The sequence below is a fragment of the Alligator sinensis genome, unplaced genomic scaffold (assembly GCF_000455745.1).
Source record: "Alligator sinensis unplaced genomic scaffold, ASM45574v1 scaffold204_1, whole genome shotgun sequence".
Lineage (NCBI taxonomy): Eukaryota > Metazoa > Chordata > Crocodylia > Alligatoridae > Alligator > Alligator sinensis.
In genome coordinates this window covers 1050186-1067446 of record NW_005842363.1, presented here as the reverse complement: position 1 = coordinate 1067446, position 17261 = coordinate 1050186, and the positions used below count along the sequence as shown (strand labels likewise).

Below are 17261 nucleotides of genomic sequence, written 5' to 3'. Positions count from 1 at the left end.
GAGAAAAGGCCTTCCCAAACATTTTAGAATTTGGCCTTCAAAAATATCTCATTGATGCTGTAAATCTTACAGAAACGTTATAAATTCCTTTACAATTTTTATAACAACTGTTAAAAATGAGCAAGAAAAAGCTATTTTAACTCATTGCTGATTCAAGTGGAAACTCAAATTAACCTTAGAAAAAAAATCAGCTTTGTTCTGAAAACAAATGAGAAAATGGCGGCGGTGCACTTTTGAACTAAAACACATTGGAGGTGCTTTAGTTCATAAGTGCACCACTGCCATTTTCTGCGTGCTGATGTGCTGCTGTGCATTTTGCTGCTTATACAATTGCACACAGTGCAGCATAGCGCACCTCAGCTTGCATGCAAAGCAGACTTGATTAAACGAGTCTGCTCCAAAGCAGTGGATCTTCAGTGCATCACAGGACAAAAAGGTATGTGTATAATAGGGCTATGCAAAACTTTGGCAGTAGTTTCATTTTGGAGGTGTTTTGGCCCATTTCAATGCCCAAAACACCAAATCCAAAATGAAACAGAAAGCTCTGAAACATCTCTGAAACTAAACAAAACCATCCGAAATGTTTCAGAAATGTTTTGGATATTTTGGAGCCGGGCTTGCAGGGAAACAGAAACCAAGAAGAGGGAGGGGGAAGTGGGGCGGATATTAACACCTGTAGCTGGCCAGTGACTATGATCTGTCCCTGAGGTCCCTTCTAATCCCAGTGCTCTGGGGGAGGGACGGCAGCCTGTTGTCATCCTGTGCGCAGATCTGGGGGCCTGAAGCCTGGGAAGGAGTCTGGCACAGCCCTGCAGCCCTCCCAGAGGGGTGTGGGCCCCCAGATCTGCGCACAGGATTACAGCATACTGCCACTGTTGGCTGGGGCCAGCACCAGCACCCAAGTCTGCTCTGCACAGCCCACACCAAGCATAGCTGGGGGAGCCGGAGGACAAGCCCACATGGCTGTCCTGCCTGGTCCCATCCCCACCTAGCCCAGCCTCTCCTCACTCACTGGCTGTAGCAGGGGCTGTGGAGGCTCTGGGGCCTCCGGGCAGGCCCCAGCAGTCCAAGATTAAAAAAAAAATTCTCCACACTCACCAGCTGTAGTAGGAGCTGTGGGGGCTCTGGGGCCACGTGGCAGAGCCCCCCCACAGAACCCCCACTCACCAATCTGCCCCTCCGCCCTGCCAACCCCAACCCCTGATGCTCCACCCAGCCCCAGCCTAGTCCTGGAACTTTAAAAAAACAAACAAAAAAGCCCCGCAGTCACCGGCTCTGGCAGCAGCGATCAGGGCCTCTGAGGGCTCATGGCAGAGCTCCCCTGTGCAGTGCGGGGCAAAGGGGATCGCCCCCCCACCTGGCACCCTCATGGCAGCTGCCCCATGGTGCAGGTGCAGCACGGCTCAGCAGGGTACCACATACTGTCTGGGAGCTGGGACCACTGGGGCTGAGCGATGCCAGGCTCCAGCTAACAGGTGGAGCTGCCCCAACTCCCAGATGGTGCACTGTGCCCTGCCAAGCCGTGCTGCACCCGCACGATGCGACAGCTACCACACAGGTACCAGGCAGGGGGGTGATCCCCCCTGCCCCCCGTGGCATGGGGTGGCTCTGCCACAAGCCCCCAGAGGCCCTGTTCGCCGCTGCTACAGCTGGTGAGTATGAGGGTTTGTTTTTTTTTAAGTGCCAGGACTAGGCTGGAGCCGGGCAAGGGGTGAGGCCAGGCAGGGCAGCCATGGGGGCTTCTCCTGTGGCTCCCCCCACCCAGGGAGAGGCAAGCACAGCTGGAGGAGCCATGGGAGAACTTGCAGCCACCCAGCTGTGCCTGCCTTTCCCCGGCCGATCTGAATCTTTGAAACAGCATCGAAACTCTGAAATAGATTCAGCTGAATCAAAACAGCAGTGATTTGAAACACTGAAGCAAATCACTGTCCTCCAAAAAAGCCAAATCCAAAATCGAAATGAGACAAAGCCATTTCTCACAGCCCCGGGGGAATAAATGCCCAAGGATTCCTTGTTCTGTATTATTAGCAACTAGTGAGGGCAAGCACATAGGCAACATCTCAAGTGTTCAACTCTAAAGGAAACATTAAATGAAAATTGGCAGAAAAACTCTATGAGTCTTCAAGGATCTACTTTTCGGATTCACAAAGATTAAAGTCTCTGGAAAACCTTCAACACATTCACATAGGATTTAAGGTTCATGAAGAACTACTGCTCTTGAAGAGCATCTGATAATTTTACTGAAAGTCTGAATAACATACAAGGGTCTTTGAAAACAAACTAAAAAACTTTTTGAAGAAATTCTACAGTTTAAGAGGACGTGTCTATATGGAAATATTGCAGTATTTAAGGTGTGAATTTCAACACAATTCAGTATGAAAGGCTGTGTAGGCATTCCCATTTCAGGAAGAATGGATTATTTTGATTTAACTTAAGCTAAACACAAGCAAGCCAGTTTATAGTACCTGGACAGGACTGAAAATTGTTTCATGTGTACCAGGAATAGCACTGTTCAGACACTTGTGCCAAAAGGGTACAGACCTCTTGTAACATCTCAAGAAACAAAAGTTTTCAATGCTGATTAAATACTTTCCTAATGAACTGGGGAAGATGTGCATTGCAGACTGTGCTAGAAAGGCTTAGCAGACAATGAAGAACCATTTATCTCCTCCAGGTGCCCAGTCATGCCCAGAAAGGCTTCGGTGCCAACACCTGGCCAACCATGGCTATCCTCTAGTTCATGCCACATATTGTCAGTTTTCGAACTTTACCACCAGGTCTCTCCTTTTTCCATACTTACTAACCCAAAACATTCAGCACAATATTAAAATTCTATGTCCCTCTGTAACAGGGCCCAGTAGGGGCCCCATTACTAAAGAGGCAAGAGTGCTTGGGCTTCCCCCCACCTTTTCTCTTCCCTTCCACTCCCCCCTTTGCCCTCTCTTAGGTCTGCTGTGCTTAGTCTTAGGCCCCTTCCCTTTGGGGTGTCCCCCTAACTGCCTTGGGCATAGTCCTCTCCATTTCCCCCTTCTAGCTCTCACTCTCTCTCCTTAAACCCTGCAGTTATTTGGTCATTATTACTCAAATTTCTCGGTGCTACTGTAGCCCACTAGGAGGCTGAGGATTTTAAAACAAGATGGCCAGTGGCTCCAGATGCAGTCAGCCCCTGATGACCCAAGGGCAGAAGTAGAAGAGCCAGTGACCTGCATTACCCTTTATAAACTCAAGCTTCAGGCCAGCAAAGCCGTCTAGCTGTAGGAGCCCTAGGGGAAGAAGCTCCCTGTGAAGAGTCAGAGGAACTGAATTCAAAGCTTCCCCCTTGGCTCCAGACAGCAGCTGGACAGAGAAGACCAGCTACATCACATTGGGAACCAGATAAGTTCTGCAACTTGTTTGTTCTTTTGATTGTGGCTTGGAGAGTGCTGTCCCAGGGTTAGATGAAGCCAAGACCAAGCCTTTTGGCTTTGAGTTCAGCTGACACCCAGGATTGTGGGTGATTTTTGACCTGGTGGTTTGAACTGTGGCTGCAGGGGAGGCAGAGGTCATGGAATAGGGATGCTTGTGAAGTACTCCAAATCTCAAATGCATCTGAGAAAGGAAAGAGATTGGGAGGTTAGCTCCGAGCTTAGCAGGGAGAAGCCCTTAAGCTTGCAATGCACCCACTGTGCCTAAAGCTTGACTACTAGGCTTTGAGCTAGTAAGCACAGCTAGAATAAAACTAGGCCGAAGCAAGTAAGGTGCCAGCCCAGACAGACCTAATGCCTGAGAGTCTCCTCATCCATGAGGGGCCTCTCCTCATCTACTTATTCCATCAGGTTTGGCAGGTGAGAGTACAGATGTGAGAGACCCAGAAAGAATAAGGAGGCCAGAGGAAGAAATCCTAAAAAGCGGGTACACAGTGCCAACACCTCGGGCAATGTACACCTTCCCTGTTATTAGTGTGGAATAAAAAGGCTCTAGTGTAACTATATATTTTTTTTACCTATACGTGAATCATAAAGCAAATAACTCTGCATTTTACCATGACACAGAATTGCTTACAAATAACTGTCATGTTTATTAGGAGAAAATACCTATATATTATGCCCCATTCATTTTAGATCAACCAACCGGTGTTCTGGGTTTCCACATTACATTTGTTCATTTAGAAATATGCCATTGCTAACCCTTTTACAGGAGGCCAGGAGAGTATAGAGGATAGGGCCACAACTGCAGGTGACCACAACTGCAGTCCCTGCATTCCCTCAGGTTAGCCGTATTTACCCCTCACAAACGAGGGGGGAGATAAAGTGTATGGTCAGTCACAACTCTCAGCCACCAGAGTTGGCTTGATGTCAAGGTGGGAAACAACAGGTATGCTCACCTCCTGAGGTACTGTGCATAATGCTTATGCATGATTCCCAATGAGGGCTTGAGCTAATGAGGCTCAACAAAACTTCTTATAGAATTTCAGGCTTGTAGGGCTGGAACCTCTCTTCTACTTCTAAACCCCAGAACTCTTCAACAACAGTGATAAAAATATTACTCTTAGAATGTGATTGATTAAGTTAATAAATACCAGTTCAATCAAAGAATCCCATATCTTGTAAATGAAACTTGGTTTGTATTCTGTGAAAGCCAGTGATTCCTGTAGTAATATAACACCAGTGTTATTAAAAATTTTATTACCCTTTTTTCCTTTAATGGGAATTTCTTAGACCTTCCAAATCTTTGGATCACTTGCAGAATAGTTAAACCATGGAAATATAGTACAAATAAAACTTATCATTATGAATGCATTTGTTAAATTGTGTTTTTTATACTTTTAACTATCAGGTCTTAGAGCCCTGTGATAAAAAGCAGTGCAAAGAGAGAAACAGAAGAACTGAACCTTAGAGACTGATGACAATTTAGTTGCTTTATGCTAGGGAAATCTTTGTAATCTGGTGATTAACCTGGAGGCCCTAAGCTCTTTTAAAGGAAAACCATTCCAGAGAAATTGTTTGGTGAAGAGCAAGGCGAACATGAAAAAAGTGACTTTGTCTCCCTATGGAAATCATTACTGGAAGTCTTAAAAACTGTGTTAAAGAGTAATCAAGGACAGGAGTTATATTATAGGAAAGATTCCTGAGACATTGCAACTGGATCCTAAAAACACATATGTACATGCATGAATGCACGCACATATACAAATGCTTTATTTGCTTTATTAATGTTAAAAATCTAAGTGAACTCTGAAGGGCGTTAACCAATATGACAGCATCTGGACTTGGAATATATTTACCCCTGTGCAACTCTAATTTCTTAGCATAAAGCAGCTAAGAGTAAAACAACTGAGAGAATTCATTTAACTAACTGAATCTGTGAGCGTCAGAAAGTGAGCAATGACATGTGCCATAAGCACCCATTGCATTACGTACATTCGCCAAAGTGACCTCCCTAGGATCAGACTCAGAAACTATTGCTGAAGATTTCCCACTTAACGTTTAAAGCGCAATTTGGCAGGGAGACTGCTCACTAATTTGCTAATGGGAAGTAGGAATATCCCCCTGAAGGAAAGGATGCTTAGTTATCAATTTCTTCAGAACTCCAGCTCTTCTTTAGAAAAGAAGTTTCTAGCTTTTCTGCTTGCAGACATATCCTCATCATGAGCTGACCAGAAAACAATGAACTGTTGACTTCCTGAACTAGAAGCATTTCCCTGACCCTTGCGTGGCATTTCAGGTTAAAGGGGAGGAGGATGCTGCAGGACAGATTCTCAACCTTACAGCTTCTGCACCAGTGACTGAGGGAATTGGAGGCTAGAAGTAGATGTTGCCAAATGAAGTCTCAGCAAAATGCAGCTGCTTCTTTGGGCCAAACATACATTTCCTGTTGTCCTGACCCTTGATCTTGCAAGACAAAGGGTGACGTGTTCCCTTCCCCACTTCCCATGTCTCACTCCACTGTGGTCCCAGGGCTGGGGCCACTAATCAGCTGACTTGTGGTCTCAGCCCCTGGACCCACACTGGAGCAAAGTTTGCCACTCTGATGGTGTCCTAGGGTTGAGATGCCAATTAGGTGATTGGTGGCCCCAACCCCGGGACTGCACCAGGGTGTTGTGGTTTTCTCCACTTCTAGAGATGCACCTGTAGGATCTCCAGGGTGTGTCTATGAAGGTGGGGAAAGTTGTGGTTCCCTGCTTGCATAGATGTGCCCCTGGCAATCTCTGGGGAAAATCTCTAGAATTGGGGAGCACTGACTTTCCCTGATTCCAGAGAGACGCCCCAGAGATTGCTGGGGGTATGTCTCTGTAAGAAAAGAAAGCTGGGCAGGTGTTCTCTGGGCCTGAGGGGCCTGATCCTGGGCAGGAATCCCTGGGGCGTGCAGGACTGGGCCTCTCAAGCCCAGGAAATACCTGCTTAGGGCAGCAGGCAAGTATGGTAGCTCTAGGTTGCCCATGTTCTTCCTCCACAGAGCAAATAGATGTCTGACACAATAAAGCAGCAAAATGTATTACTACATTTTGTCAGAGCCCCAAACGGTGTAGACATCTATTTGCTGTCACTTTGACACCATAAAAAATTTTATGCTGGCACATAGGCAATGAAAGGCAATGTCTGCACTTCTAACCAGAGAAGTGCAATGACTGATCTCTCTGGGCATCTCTGGGGGTACAAATCACTACGGCTTGGAAGAGGACAGATGTTCCAGTTCTCAAAGTATTTAATATTTTGAAATTTGTCTTAAATGTTAGTATTTAAGGTTTTGAAATCTGGAGTCAAAATAAATCTCAACAGTGTCAAAGTTTTCTGCAAAGGAAAATGCTAAGAAAAATGAATCTTCCATTTTTAGAAAGATATTATTTTACTTTGTTATCAACCTTTCTTTAAAAAAAGGTATTACAAAATGTCATCTAATACAAACTTAAAAATCAGGATGATAAATAGCTTCAAAATGTGTTCCAACCGGAGATGTTAACATTATCAGACTCTATGCCATTAAAAAAAAAAATCGACAATCCAGAGAAATCAACCCAATTCTCAGAAAGCTTTTAGATTTTGCTAGACCTATATGTTCACATGGAATATGACTCTGACCTGCTTACCCTAAAGGGAACAAAAAGGAAATGGGGGGCATAGCTTTGACCTCCATTCTACACTGGACCACTCCACAGGCTGAGTACACCAATGAAAACAAGTAGTGGTGCACTAGTATATCTGTCCATATCATATCAGCACTGATAAAAGAAAAATTGACATTATCGGCAATCTGCTTTTTTTAGCCGGTGTAGCCAATAATGTCACTGATTTTTGCCCTGTGGACAAATTCAGGGGACATATGCCCCGCATGCCTCCCCCAGGGGTGCACACAGTGGCGGGGAGCTGCCCTCCTGCACCTCCCAGATGAGCCGCCTGCAGCTCTGCCCCACCCCAGCTGGACAGCACATGCCCCTGCCCCTGCCCCAGCACCATTCCCTCCCTCACTGTGGGGCCCTCTATCTGCCTCCCAAGGCCCTTCTCTCCTCCATGCCCCTTCCACCCCACAGACTTGCCGGATGGATAGACACTGCCCTCTAAGCTGCCAGGCTGCATATCAGCTATCCAATCAATATGGTTGGTTAATAATCCGCCATTGCTACTGGCCAAAAAAATCTTTATCAGTGCACTCCTGAAAACAGGCTTCACAATGCTAAATCAAAGTACAATTTCTGCACTTCCTCTATGCACCCAAGAAATCCCTGAAGGCACATTTCTGCCCTAAATTCTTCAAAGGGCAGCAAAGCTCTACATTTCTTCGTACTCAATAGTATGTACAGTTTATAGGATCTAGCCCCACAGCAATGGAGAGAGATAAATTGCTTAAGGCCTAAACTTGCTCACAGTTTAAAAAAGCAGGTCAGACACTGGGGAGTTTCTTTCCTTAAAGTCATCCTAAGAATAACCATTTCGCAAATCTCTGAGATAGAAGGCAAGAGTTGCAGAGGCTGAACCATTGTAAGGACACCACAGATGGAACTGCACACTGGTAGACTGCATCCAGGGCCAGGCTGGAGCAAACTGCATGTGGCACATGGGCCCACTCTGAGACCCACAGGCAGTGCTGCAGACTAGCAGATAGGGCTCCAAGGGCTGGATCCAGCTTGCAGGCCAAATCTTTGACACACCTGCTTTATCTAAATGCTTTCCTATTCACACAAAGCCCACTTACTTTTGTTTTGTGCCAGAAACAGGGAATCATCTCATTCCCCATGTTTTGTAGTAAATATAAAGTAAGACTATCCCCATGCTGTTTTCCCATGTATGCCACAACAAGGCAAATTTTATGAGTGACTTGCTTTCACCTTGGGTTTAGGCACTCCAAAACTACTCAATTAGCTAAAAGCTTACATGCCAGAGGAAGCAAAAAACAAAACTGCAGGAATTCATTCAAGGTGAAATCTCAACCACACAGAGGCCCTTTCCAAAAATGTAGGCTCTTTGTCTTTCCAGATAGGCTTATATCCTACTGTCCTGCTTTTCAGGAGTAAACAAGTTTCTTGAATTACCCTAACTAGCAGTGATTTAAAAAACAAAGGAAACTTAGAAACCTGCTACTGATGCTGTTGAGGGATTTGATCTTCTACCCTGAACCAAATTAATGAAGCCATTGTGACACTCAATTTAAAAATGGAAGAGGCAGCTATCTAGTCTCTACATTTAATGTTGGACTGGACTGACAGGATATGTCTACAGTGCAAAGGAAAAAAAAGGGTCTACTCTTAACATTGTTTGGCAAAACTGGTTCAATAGTGCAGGAAAGCAAAGTGAACTTTTCAAATTGCTAAGCTAAATTTGTACTAGAGCTATTAATCTCTCTCTCTCTGGTCTCACAGGCCTTAGGGGCCTATAGCCACTTTAATTAAGCCTTCCATCTCCTATTTGTGCAACCTCCTTCCACCTTATTGCAGCTTCACCTTCTAGGTCAGTTTTCGTATTATCATCCCATTGTTGGCTTGAACTACCTCAGGGTCTGAAACCCTCCACACAGCTTCCAAAATTTGCCTCACATGATTTCTTCTCTCAAAAGCTCTTGAAACATGCTCTACCCATTTTGTTCTCTATGTTCTTATCTTGCTCAAGATATCAGGTCTTATGTAAAGATACACAAGCTCTTGATTATATCTTTTCTTCCATACTCCATTTTTTCTTACTGTACCAGCTATTTTCCTTAGCACTTTGTTTTCAAACATTGCAGCCTTTTTCCATGTGCCTTTGTTAGCATCCAGGATTCACATCCATATAAAAGGACAACTTGAACAACTGTACTATAAAACTGGATTTTAAATTTTCTTGATATTTTTCTTGATACCATTATTTTATCTAGGTTTAAAAGGTGTATGTTACCACTTTAAAGTCTTAGCTGAAGAAATCAAGGTATTTAATTATCTTAAGTGGGCCCGTGTACATGAGACGCTAACTGTGCAGTCACTTAATAACACTGCACAGTAGCGTACCAGGCAAAACCCATGCTAATATGCTCCTGTGCAGTTAACATCTGAAAAGAAACCATGTGCCAGCACTATCGCACAGTAGCGCAAGTTACTCCACATTGATTTAGTACTTGGTTACCCAAGTACTAAACTTAATGCGCCATAACTACGGTGCATTAATGAACGTGTAGACACACCCAGTGATTATAATTTTTTCTACCTTCTCCACACTGTCATTTCCTATCTTTTATCTTCCTGTGATCTTGAGATTTTTTTCTTTGTGGATGTGATCATGTATATAGTTTTCCTGATGCTGATAGCAAGCTCAGCTACATTAGTTTTTGACTCCATGATCACTGTATTCTTTTTTTCTGTTTCTATTTCCTCTTCTTCTAGGCATATATTGTCTGCATATAGAAGTGCCTGGTACAGTCCTTTCAGCTACAAACCTTTTCCTTTTTTTTTTCCAACAGCTCTTATGACCTTCTCAAGCATCAAGTTGAAAAGCACTGGTAACAGTGTGTCCCCTTGTTTGAGCCCACTATTGATGTCCATCAGGTCTGATACCATTCTCTCAGGGCACAGGCAGAAGTGACAATTTTTGCCCGATTTGGCCACAGAAAGCAGTCTACAGCCATGACCAAACACAAGTACATAGCTGGAGACTGCTTAAAAATAGCTAATCAGGCAAAAAATCGGAATCCGCATTGCAAACGGGTTCAGATTAAGATATTTCAAAACATTTCTGTAACTTGTGTCTGTGCTGCCTCCCAGCCTGTCCCTGTTTTCAGAATGGGAGGAGGGGGTGAGGGATAGGAGGGAGTTTGGTCTGGGGTTGTTTCAGTCCCTGCTGGAGGGTGGGGCAGGTATACTGGACCCTTCTTGAGGTTGGGGGTGGGGGGCTCCAGCTCACCCACCCTGCCCTCCAGCTCTGACTAGGAAACCCCTAGAATGAGCTCCCTCTGATCCCTTTCCTCCTCCCATTCTGAAAACAGGGACAGGCTGGGAGGAAGATGGGGCTGTTGCTAAGGGAAATTGGCTGCAGGCTGGGAGCCAGTAGTTAGATTCCCCTCCCCCCTGGAACCAACAGTGAACTTCTGTTTGGTCCCAGAGATCACTGTAACTCAGACACTTCCTGAAAAGTATTCTGAGTTACAGTAGGGAGCTGCACTTCTGTCTGCACCCTCAATTCTCACACAACTCTTTGGTCCTTCAGTGCACATCTTAGTAAGGTGTACTGATTTCTGGGAATTCCAATCCCTATTTATGACTGACCATAGCGACTCCTTTCTAAAGCTATCAAAAGCTCTGAGAAACTCTGTATAAAATTGATATACATCTTTTACAATTTACCATTTCTTTTCCAGCAATAATCTCATTGAAAATATCTGATCACACACTGATCTTTCTTGAATCCACATTGGTAATCTCCCACAATTTCTTTTGCATATGGGAGCAATCAGTTTAGCAACAGTTGAGAGAGAACTTGGTACATTGTGCCCAGTAAGGAGATATCCTAATAGATACACTGTCTTTGGTTACCCTTTTTATAAATTAGGCCTATTATTCCCTGCTTTCATTGTTTAGGTATTCTTTCCTCTTTCCAGATCTTTTTTAATCATCTCGTAAAGATGGTGCTCTAATACTCTAAATCCAAATTTCAGGCATTCGGCTGGAAGACCGTCTATCCCCGGTGCCTTATTTCTGTGTTTATCACCTCCAATGAAGAGTCTACTATTTGGAGTTCAGCAATTTGATATTCAATAACTCTTCCCTAACTTTCATACTCTACATTTGGAAATTCTTCATAATATTCTTTCCAAATCTTCAGGATTTCTTGTCTAGCTGTTATCAGATTCCCATTTCTGTCATACACTATTGCCAACTTCGGCTGATAGCTTCTCCCCCACACTATTCATAACCCAGGTCTATTTTAATCTGAGTAAGCTAACTCAGGTTGAAAAAACAAATTAAAAACACAACTTTTACTGTAACATGGACATATCATTAGCTGATAACGTGTTCCTTCACTCACTTTCTTTTCAGGCCAGAACTTCAGTCTCAATAGGAACAAATATGTCATTACCAAGTCAGCATCTATGGACATTCTGAACAAGGACATTCTGGACATCAACTCAAAATCTACCAAAAATTCAATTTTGACATAAGTGTAATTTCTGGAAATTCCATTATCAAAGCAGGAAGAGAGTACGCTGATGAGCCAAAATGCCAAAAAATAATAGATACAAATAAAGTAAAAATGAGGTCTTGCTTTCATTGCTAAAAAAGGAGCCCTTAACTCTTGATAAAATCACATTGAATACAAAGCACTCTAATTTTACAGCGAGGTAAACCTGCTAAGGTGAGCCCTATATCCTCCTGGGCCTGACCTCACCTAGGAAACCCTGCTGTTCAGAATCCTTTATTTTTCCTGGGTATCTTAAGACAGAAATTAGGGATGATCACATTCTAAGCAAAGCTAGAAATTTTGTCAGCACATCTTGAAAGAAGCTTGGTACTCAAGACAATATGGATCATCTAAACGGTAATTCAAAAGGTTTGATTCCCTTCTGAACTTCCTGTGTATGATTAACCCTGTTGCAATCAGAACATCACTATTTCTATTTGAATAAATCAGCTAATACTTCATCACTCTTACCCTCATAACATAGCAAGGCCGTTATTGAAATTCCCTCTCTTCTTTCCTTAACACACAAGTGTGAATACATGTGCATGCAAGCATGAACACATGTACCAGTGTGTTGATGTATGCCACTGCTGACTTTCTTTGCAGTCTTTGGCAATTCTCCACTGTATTTCAACTGTTTACAAGGTGAAATTTTGCCTGGGCACTTGCATTAAACTGGGAAATGTACAGTTTTGTTGATGTCCAAAATGAATAACTAATCCATTAACTTAAAATAGCTCTGCATTATGTTCTTTCAGATAAGAATGTTATTACTGTTGCTTCCATCCTGCTGCATTTTGCTTTTAAAAATCCTGACCATGTTAGGGGTTTGGACATAAAGTCCAAAGTAAACTCCAGTCTTTTAAATTTTTATGTGCCTTTGTTAGCAAGACAAAATGGATAACAACAACTCAAACACAACTTGGCAGAGCCTTGCAAAGTCACTTTTCTACGTTTTTACATCAAAGTTTCTCCAATCTTTTCCTTTTATAGGCCATATTCCAAACTATGTATCACAATAAAAAACTAACATATTTTTATATTCGTAGATATGATGATAGTCCATTGGGCTATGCAGTAAACTAAATACAGTATTAGTTAACTATTTGATAAAGTTCAGGGGACAGAGGACAAAACTTCATCAATCAAAAGGAATGTACAATTAGTCATCGAAACAAACAAACTTCAACTTAGTGAGTCTCTGATATTTCAATGCTACCATAGTAACCATATTCAACAATTGAAATTACGTGATGAAAAGAGAAAAGCTTAGAGATATTTAGCAACATGTAATGCTTTTGTTTCATCAAATGAAAATGTTTTGACACTTAGTAATGAGGTTTATTTCCCAGCAGTACTGCTAAGACTTAAGTGAACAGCTTTGCAAGAATGGAAAATGCGTCAATGATAGAGTTAGGTTAGAGTTCATAGGGAATACTGTGAATGTATAAAACAAATATAACTAAAATTATACATCAAATATATATCAATAGTTTCACTTTAATACAAGCTTAATCAAACTAAGAATTATTCATTAAAACCACCCTACTAAACAGGATGAACAATCCTTCCAAAGAGGATTGTAGCAGCTTTGGAGGGATTACATATTTATTTAAATCCTGTGGATTTCAGTCTGAAGATGCTTTCTTATTAAAGGGATTTGGGAGGAGGAAAAGGTTTGCTCATTGTTTTAAGTAAAACTACTTATGGATTTGAATGGACCACAGTTAATTGCACTACTATTTCTCTTAGGCAATTTTAAAGAAAGTAATATTTACATTAGGCCTGAGAGACTTATCTAGGTAGACATTCCAATAAAGTCAACTTGAGGTTGCCTGGATAAGAACTAAAGGAAAGGTAAGGGCTATGTTTGGATCTTAACATAGATAATTCAATGACAAGAACAGCACAAGGAGACTTTTCCACTGCAGACTAACCAGGAGCTAAGTAAAACTGCAGTCCTTTTAGTATTCCAGAGAAAGAAAGGGGGAAGTAGCACAAGATTGGATGGGCCTGTGGCCTAACCTCTTTCTACACTAGGACATACTTTTAGTGAAAGAAGTATAAGAGCTGACAAAGTCACTTGAAGCACCTGTGGCAGAATGCCTGTATCTCCTTAACAGCACTGTGATGCTGCTTTTCCTCCATGCAGGCTATGGATGTTAGGTCCAACTAAAAATAAGTGAAAACTTCAAAAGAGGCTCTCAATATTGTCAAGGAGTAATAAATAAACAGTAAAAACTTCAACATTTGGGCTTTTAAACAGCTAGGAGTACAAAGCCGGAAGAGTTCATTGGGAATATTTAGAATATTTGTAAATATTCAAATATTCTAAATTAGTCTGCACACCACACTTGAATTCTTCCTTTTGAAGTCTATAAAGAACACGTATTCCCTTGCATTTCTACTCAAGGAATGATAAAGAGGTTTGGACTGCATTACTAATGTGTCCAAGTGACACATCTCAAGGGACACAGATACATGGATATGAAGAAGAATATGAAGATAAGTCTCTGTACTTCAACAGATGCCTTAGTATTGACAAAAAGACATACAACTTAGTATTGACAACTCATTTTCAGATACATCAGGTAAATTTCACTAGTTAATGGTACATTATCATGTAACTTGTCCAGCTTACACAATGAACTTTTACAATCCAAGCAGACTGATGCCCTCCATCCTACAAGCCCTCCACTAGCGTGAGTTTAATTTATGAAGGGATTACATACAGAATTAACCCTAAGGCAAGTCCATGTTCCTGCCAAGTCAAACAATGTTGTCAGGTGTGTATATTTAGATAGGATCCATGGTTATTAAAAAATAAATTATACATTTTAAAAGGGAATAAATGCTTATTTCCCAACAGATCTTTTCTTATTGTAGCTTACTAAATCATAAAAATGAAACTGTAATATTACCATATTTAGTCACATCTAGACCTCTTTTTCCGCAAAAGCCCTCTAAAATCGGGGTGCAAGACTTAAGTGGAGAGGTTGATTCTCCCTGCCAGATTAGAAGCAGGGAGATACTGTGCTGTAATGGCTACTGCTTCTCTACAGGCCAAGAAGCTGCAGGGGCAGTTAACTTTTAACTGTCATAGCTACTGCTCAGTTGGCAAAAGCTTTTTTCTGCTTAGTGACCTTGAAAGGGTTAATACTGTAGCTTTTGCCTGAAGCATCCAGTGAGCTGGTGGAGGGCAAGTGAGCTGCTGCATGCAGTCAGCTCTCTAAGCCATGATTGGGGAAAAAAGATTTTTCCACATATTCTGCCTTCCAAAAACAAGCTACAGGTCTTATTTGGGAGTGTGTAGTATGCAAGAAAATGTGGTGAATTGATTCTTTGTGCTCCTCCTTGTTGAACCTAACTATTCACAACATTTTATTTCCATAAGAACATAAGGAGAGCAGTAAATATTTTTTTTCTTTTACAAAATAAACCTTTCTGATATTTGCAGTGACTTAAAGACAGTTACTTCAATCATAACCCACTCCAAGTTGAAATTATAACTTGCATCTATTAAGGAACTATGAAATGAAGTGGTAATTCTTTTTCAATAAAGAAATTATTAGGCAGAAAGCAAATACCTTTTATATGTCAAGACGTACAAACAATCATAATTTTTGTTCTATAACCTTTTGCCCTTTTCGTATCCTACTAGATAGTATTTTAAAATATATAGCTCACATACTGCCTTACTTAAAATAGTCTTCACTGCCATTTGCCATATATATCGTACAGCACTGCCATACCCCATATTTCATGGTTACTCTAAACCTTAAGCATTACTTTTGTTTAAATTTGCAATTTCACCCATATACTATTAAACTATTGAAAATGAATGTGGCGTTACAAGGTTTTGCCCCTGTTCAATCATTTCAGTCATGAAAACAGTCTAAAAGCCTGCTGCCAAATAAGTTTTATGTTTTAATAAATTGCGATGAGCAAAGATACGTGCAAAAGCGAGCAGGCATGGATTTTATTTTAAAATGTATCATGAAATGTTTAATAATGACCATGAGCCCTACCTATGCTGAAAACCATTACTAGTAGTCCTAGGCATTCAAACCTCTTATTTATACCTTTTGTAGGTGATGCAAATGAAAGAGAATCAAGCCCAGTGGGACTACTTGCATGAGTAAGGATTTATAGCAGAGAGCACCATGTTACATACTTTGCTGTTTCTTTTATTTTCACTGCAGTATAAAACTCACAATTGCATTTATATCAAAAGTGCTTATAACATTCAAAGTGAGTGACACAGCAACCTACAGTAATCATGCTGTTGCCAGTGAACAATCAATATTGCCAGCAATAAACCTTTTCACACTACACTTTACCTTACAAATCTGAACTCAGCTCTGACTGGTCATAGTAATTACAATGTTTTCATTTTACTGACGTCTATATTCACCTCGATTAAGTAATCTTCTCCTGCATCACCAATATATTTTACTGAAGAATAATAAAGCCTTGACTCATGAGAACTGCCACAGATGAAATTAATTCATTTGCATGATGTATGGAGGTAGCAAGTACCCATCACACTGTTTCAGTGAAACTGTAACATGCCTCCTTGACTTTGAACTGTATCAAAATCTAATAATCTACCACTTTGTACAACAGGTTTAACTGACTGTGGATAAAGGTCAAACTTCCTCAGATCTATAAATTATTCTCTGACAATTATTTTACTCACATAACTTGTTTGACCAATACTAGATCCATGCAAAAGTACTCCTGCCTAAAAGTTGTGACCTACTACTGCAACCCATATTTATAAAAGCAATCCTCACTCATGCAAACAGTATCACTGATTTTGACAGAAATATTCATGAAAGAAATACTCAAATGAGAATCATTTTCAGATGATGGTCCTATAGAAAGCTAGTACAGTTCATTAATTCTTAGTAAAGAAGCACTTTTATCTGGCAAGATCTTCAACAAGCTTCAAGAAAAATAAGCAAATCCTAATGCATCAAAAACTAATGAAAAAAGGAAATACTAGAAACCTCCTACCAGTTCAAGACTATATATGAACTATGTCAAATCAGAGGACTAAGCATATTCAGGTAAAAATGTACCATCTATTTAATCAGAAAAGGAGAAAAAAAATACAACCTCCCTTATTCAGGAAAGTAGTATCCCATACTCCCACTGATTTCAGTAGTGCTAGACAGGGTATTGGGACCAATCCAACTTTAAATGATCAGTGGGAGTCTTTAAGGGTGCTGACAGAAGTGACACTTTGTCACATGATTGGACCCCTGAAGTGCTCTACAGCTGTCCCCTGACAGAAGAGCACAGCTGCAGAGCACTTTAAAAGTGCCCGATTGCATGACACACTGAACCCTCCTTGCATGAGGGCTCAGATCAGTGGCAATGCATAGGGAGTGCACAGGGGTGCGTGTGCATCACCTGAGAGCACCAGTGCACCCCCTGACTGGCTGCGCTTGCCACTTAGGCAATGGGTGCCCCCCCTGCAAGCATTGGCTGTGGAGTGGAGCATCATTGCACTCCCAGAAATGGCCACAGCCACTTCCGGAAGCCACTTCCAGAGGGGGCTGCAGCGATTGGCTACAAGGGGACCCCCCAGTCAGTGAGATCAGCCGCGGCAGGGCCCCCCCCCCGCCCCCGGCCGGG

At 41.9% G+C, this 17261-nt stretch overlaps 1 protein-coding gene across 1 annotated transcript in view; it reads right to left on the bottom strand.

Annotated features, from left to right (window-relative positions):
- The window catches only part of PCSK5 (proprotein convertase subtilisin/kexin type 5), a 380395-nt gene that overhangs the window by 344613 nt on the left and 18521 nt on the right, over positions 1–17261 (bottom strand). The window lies entirely within an intron of this gene.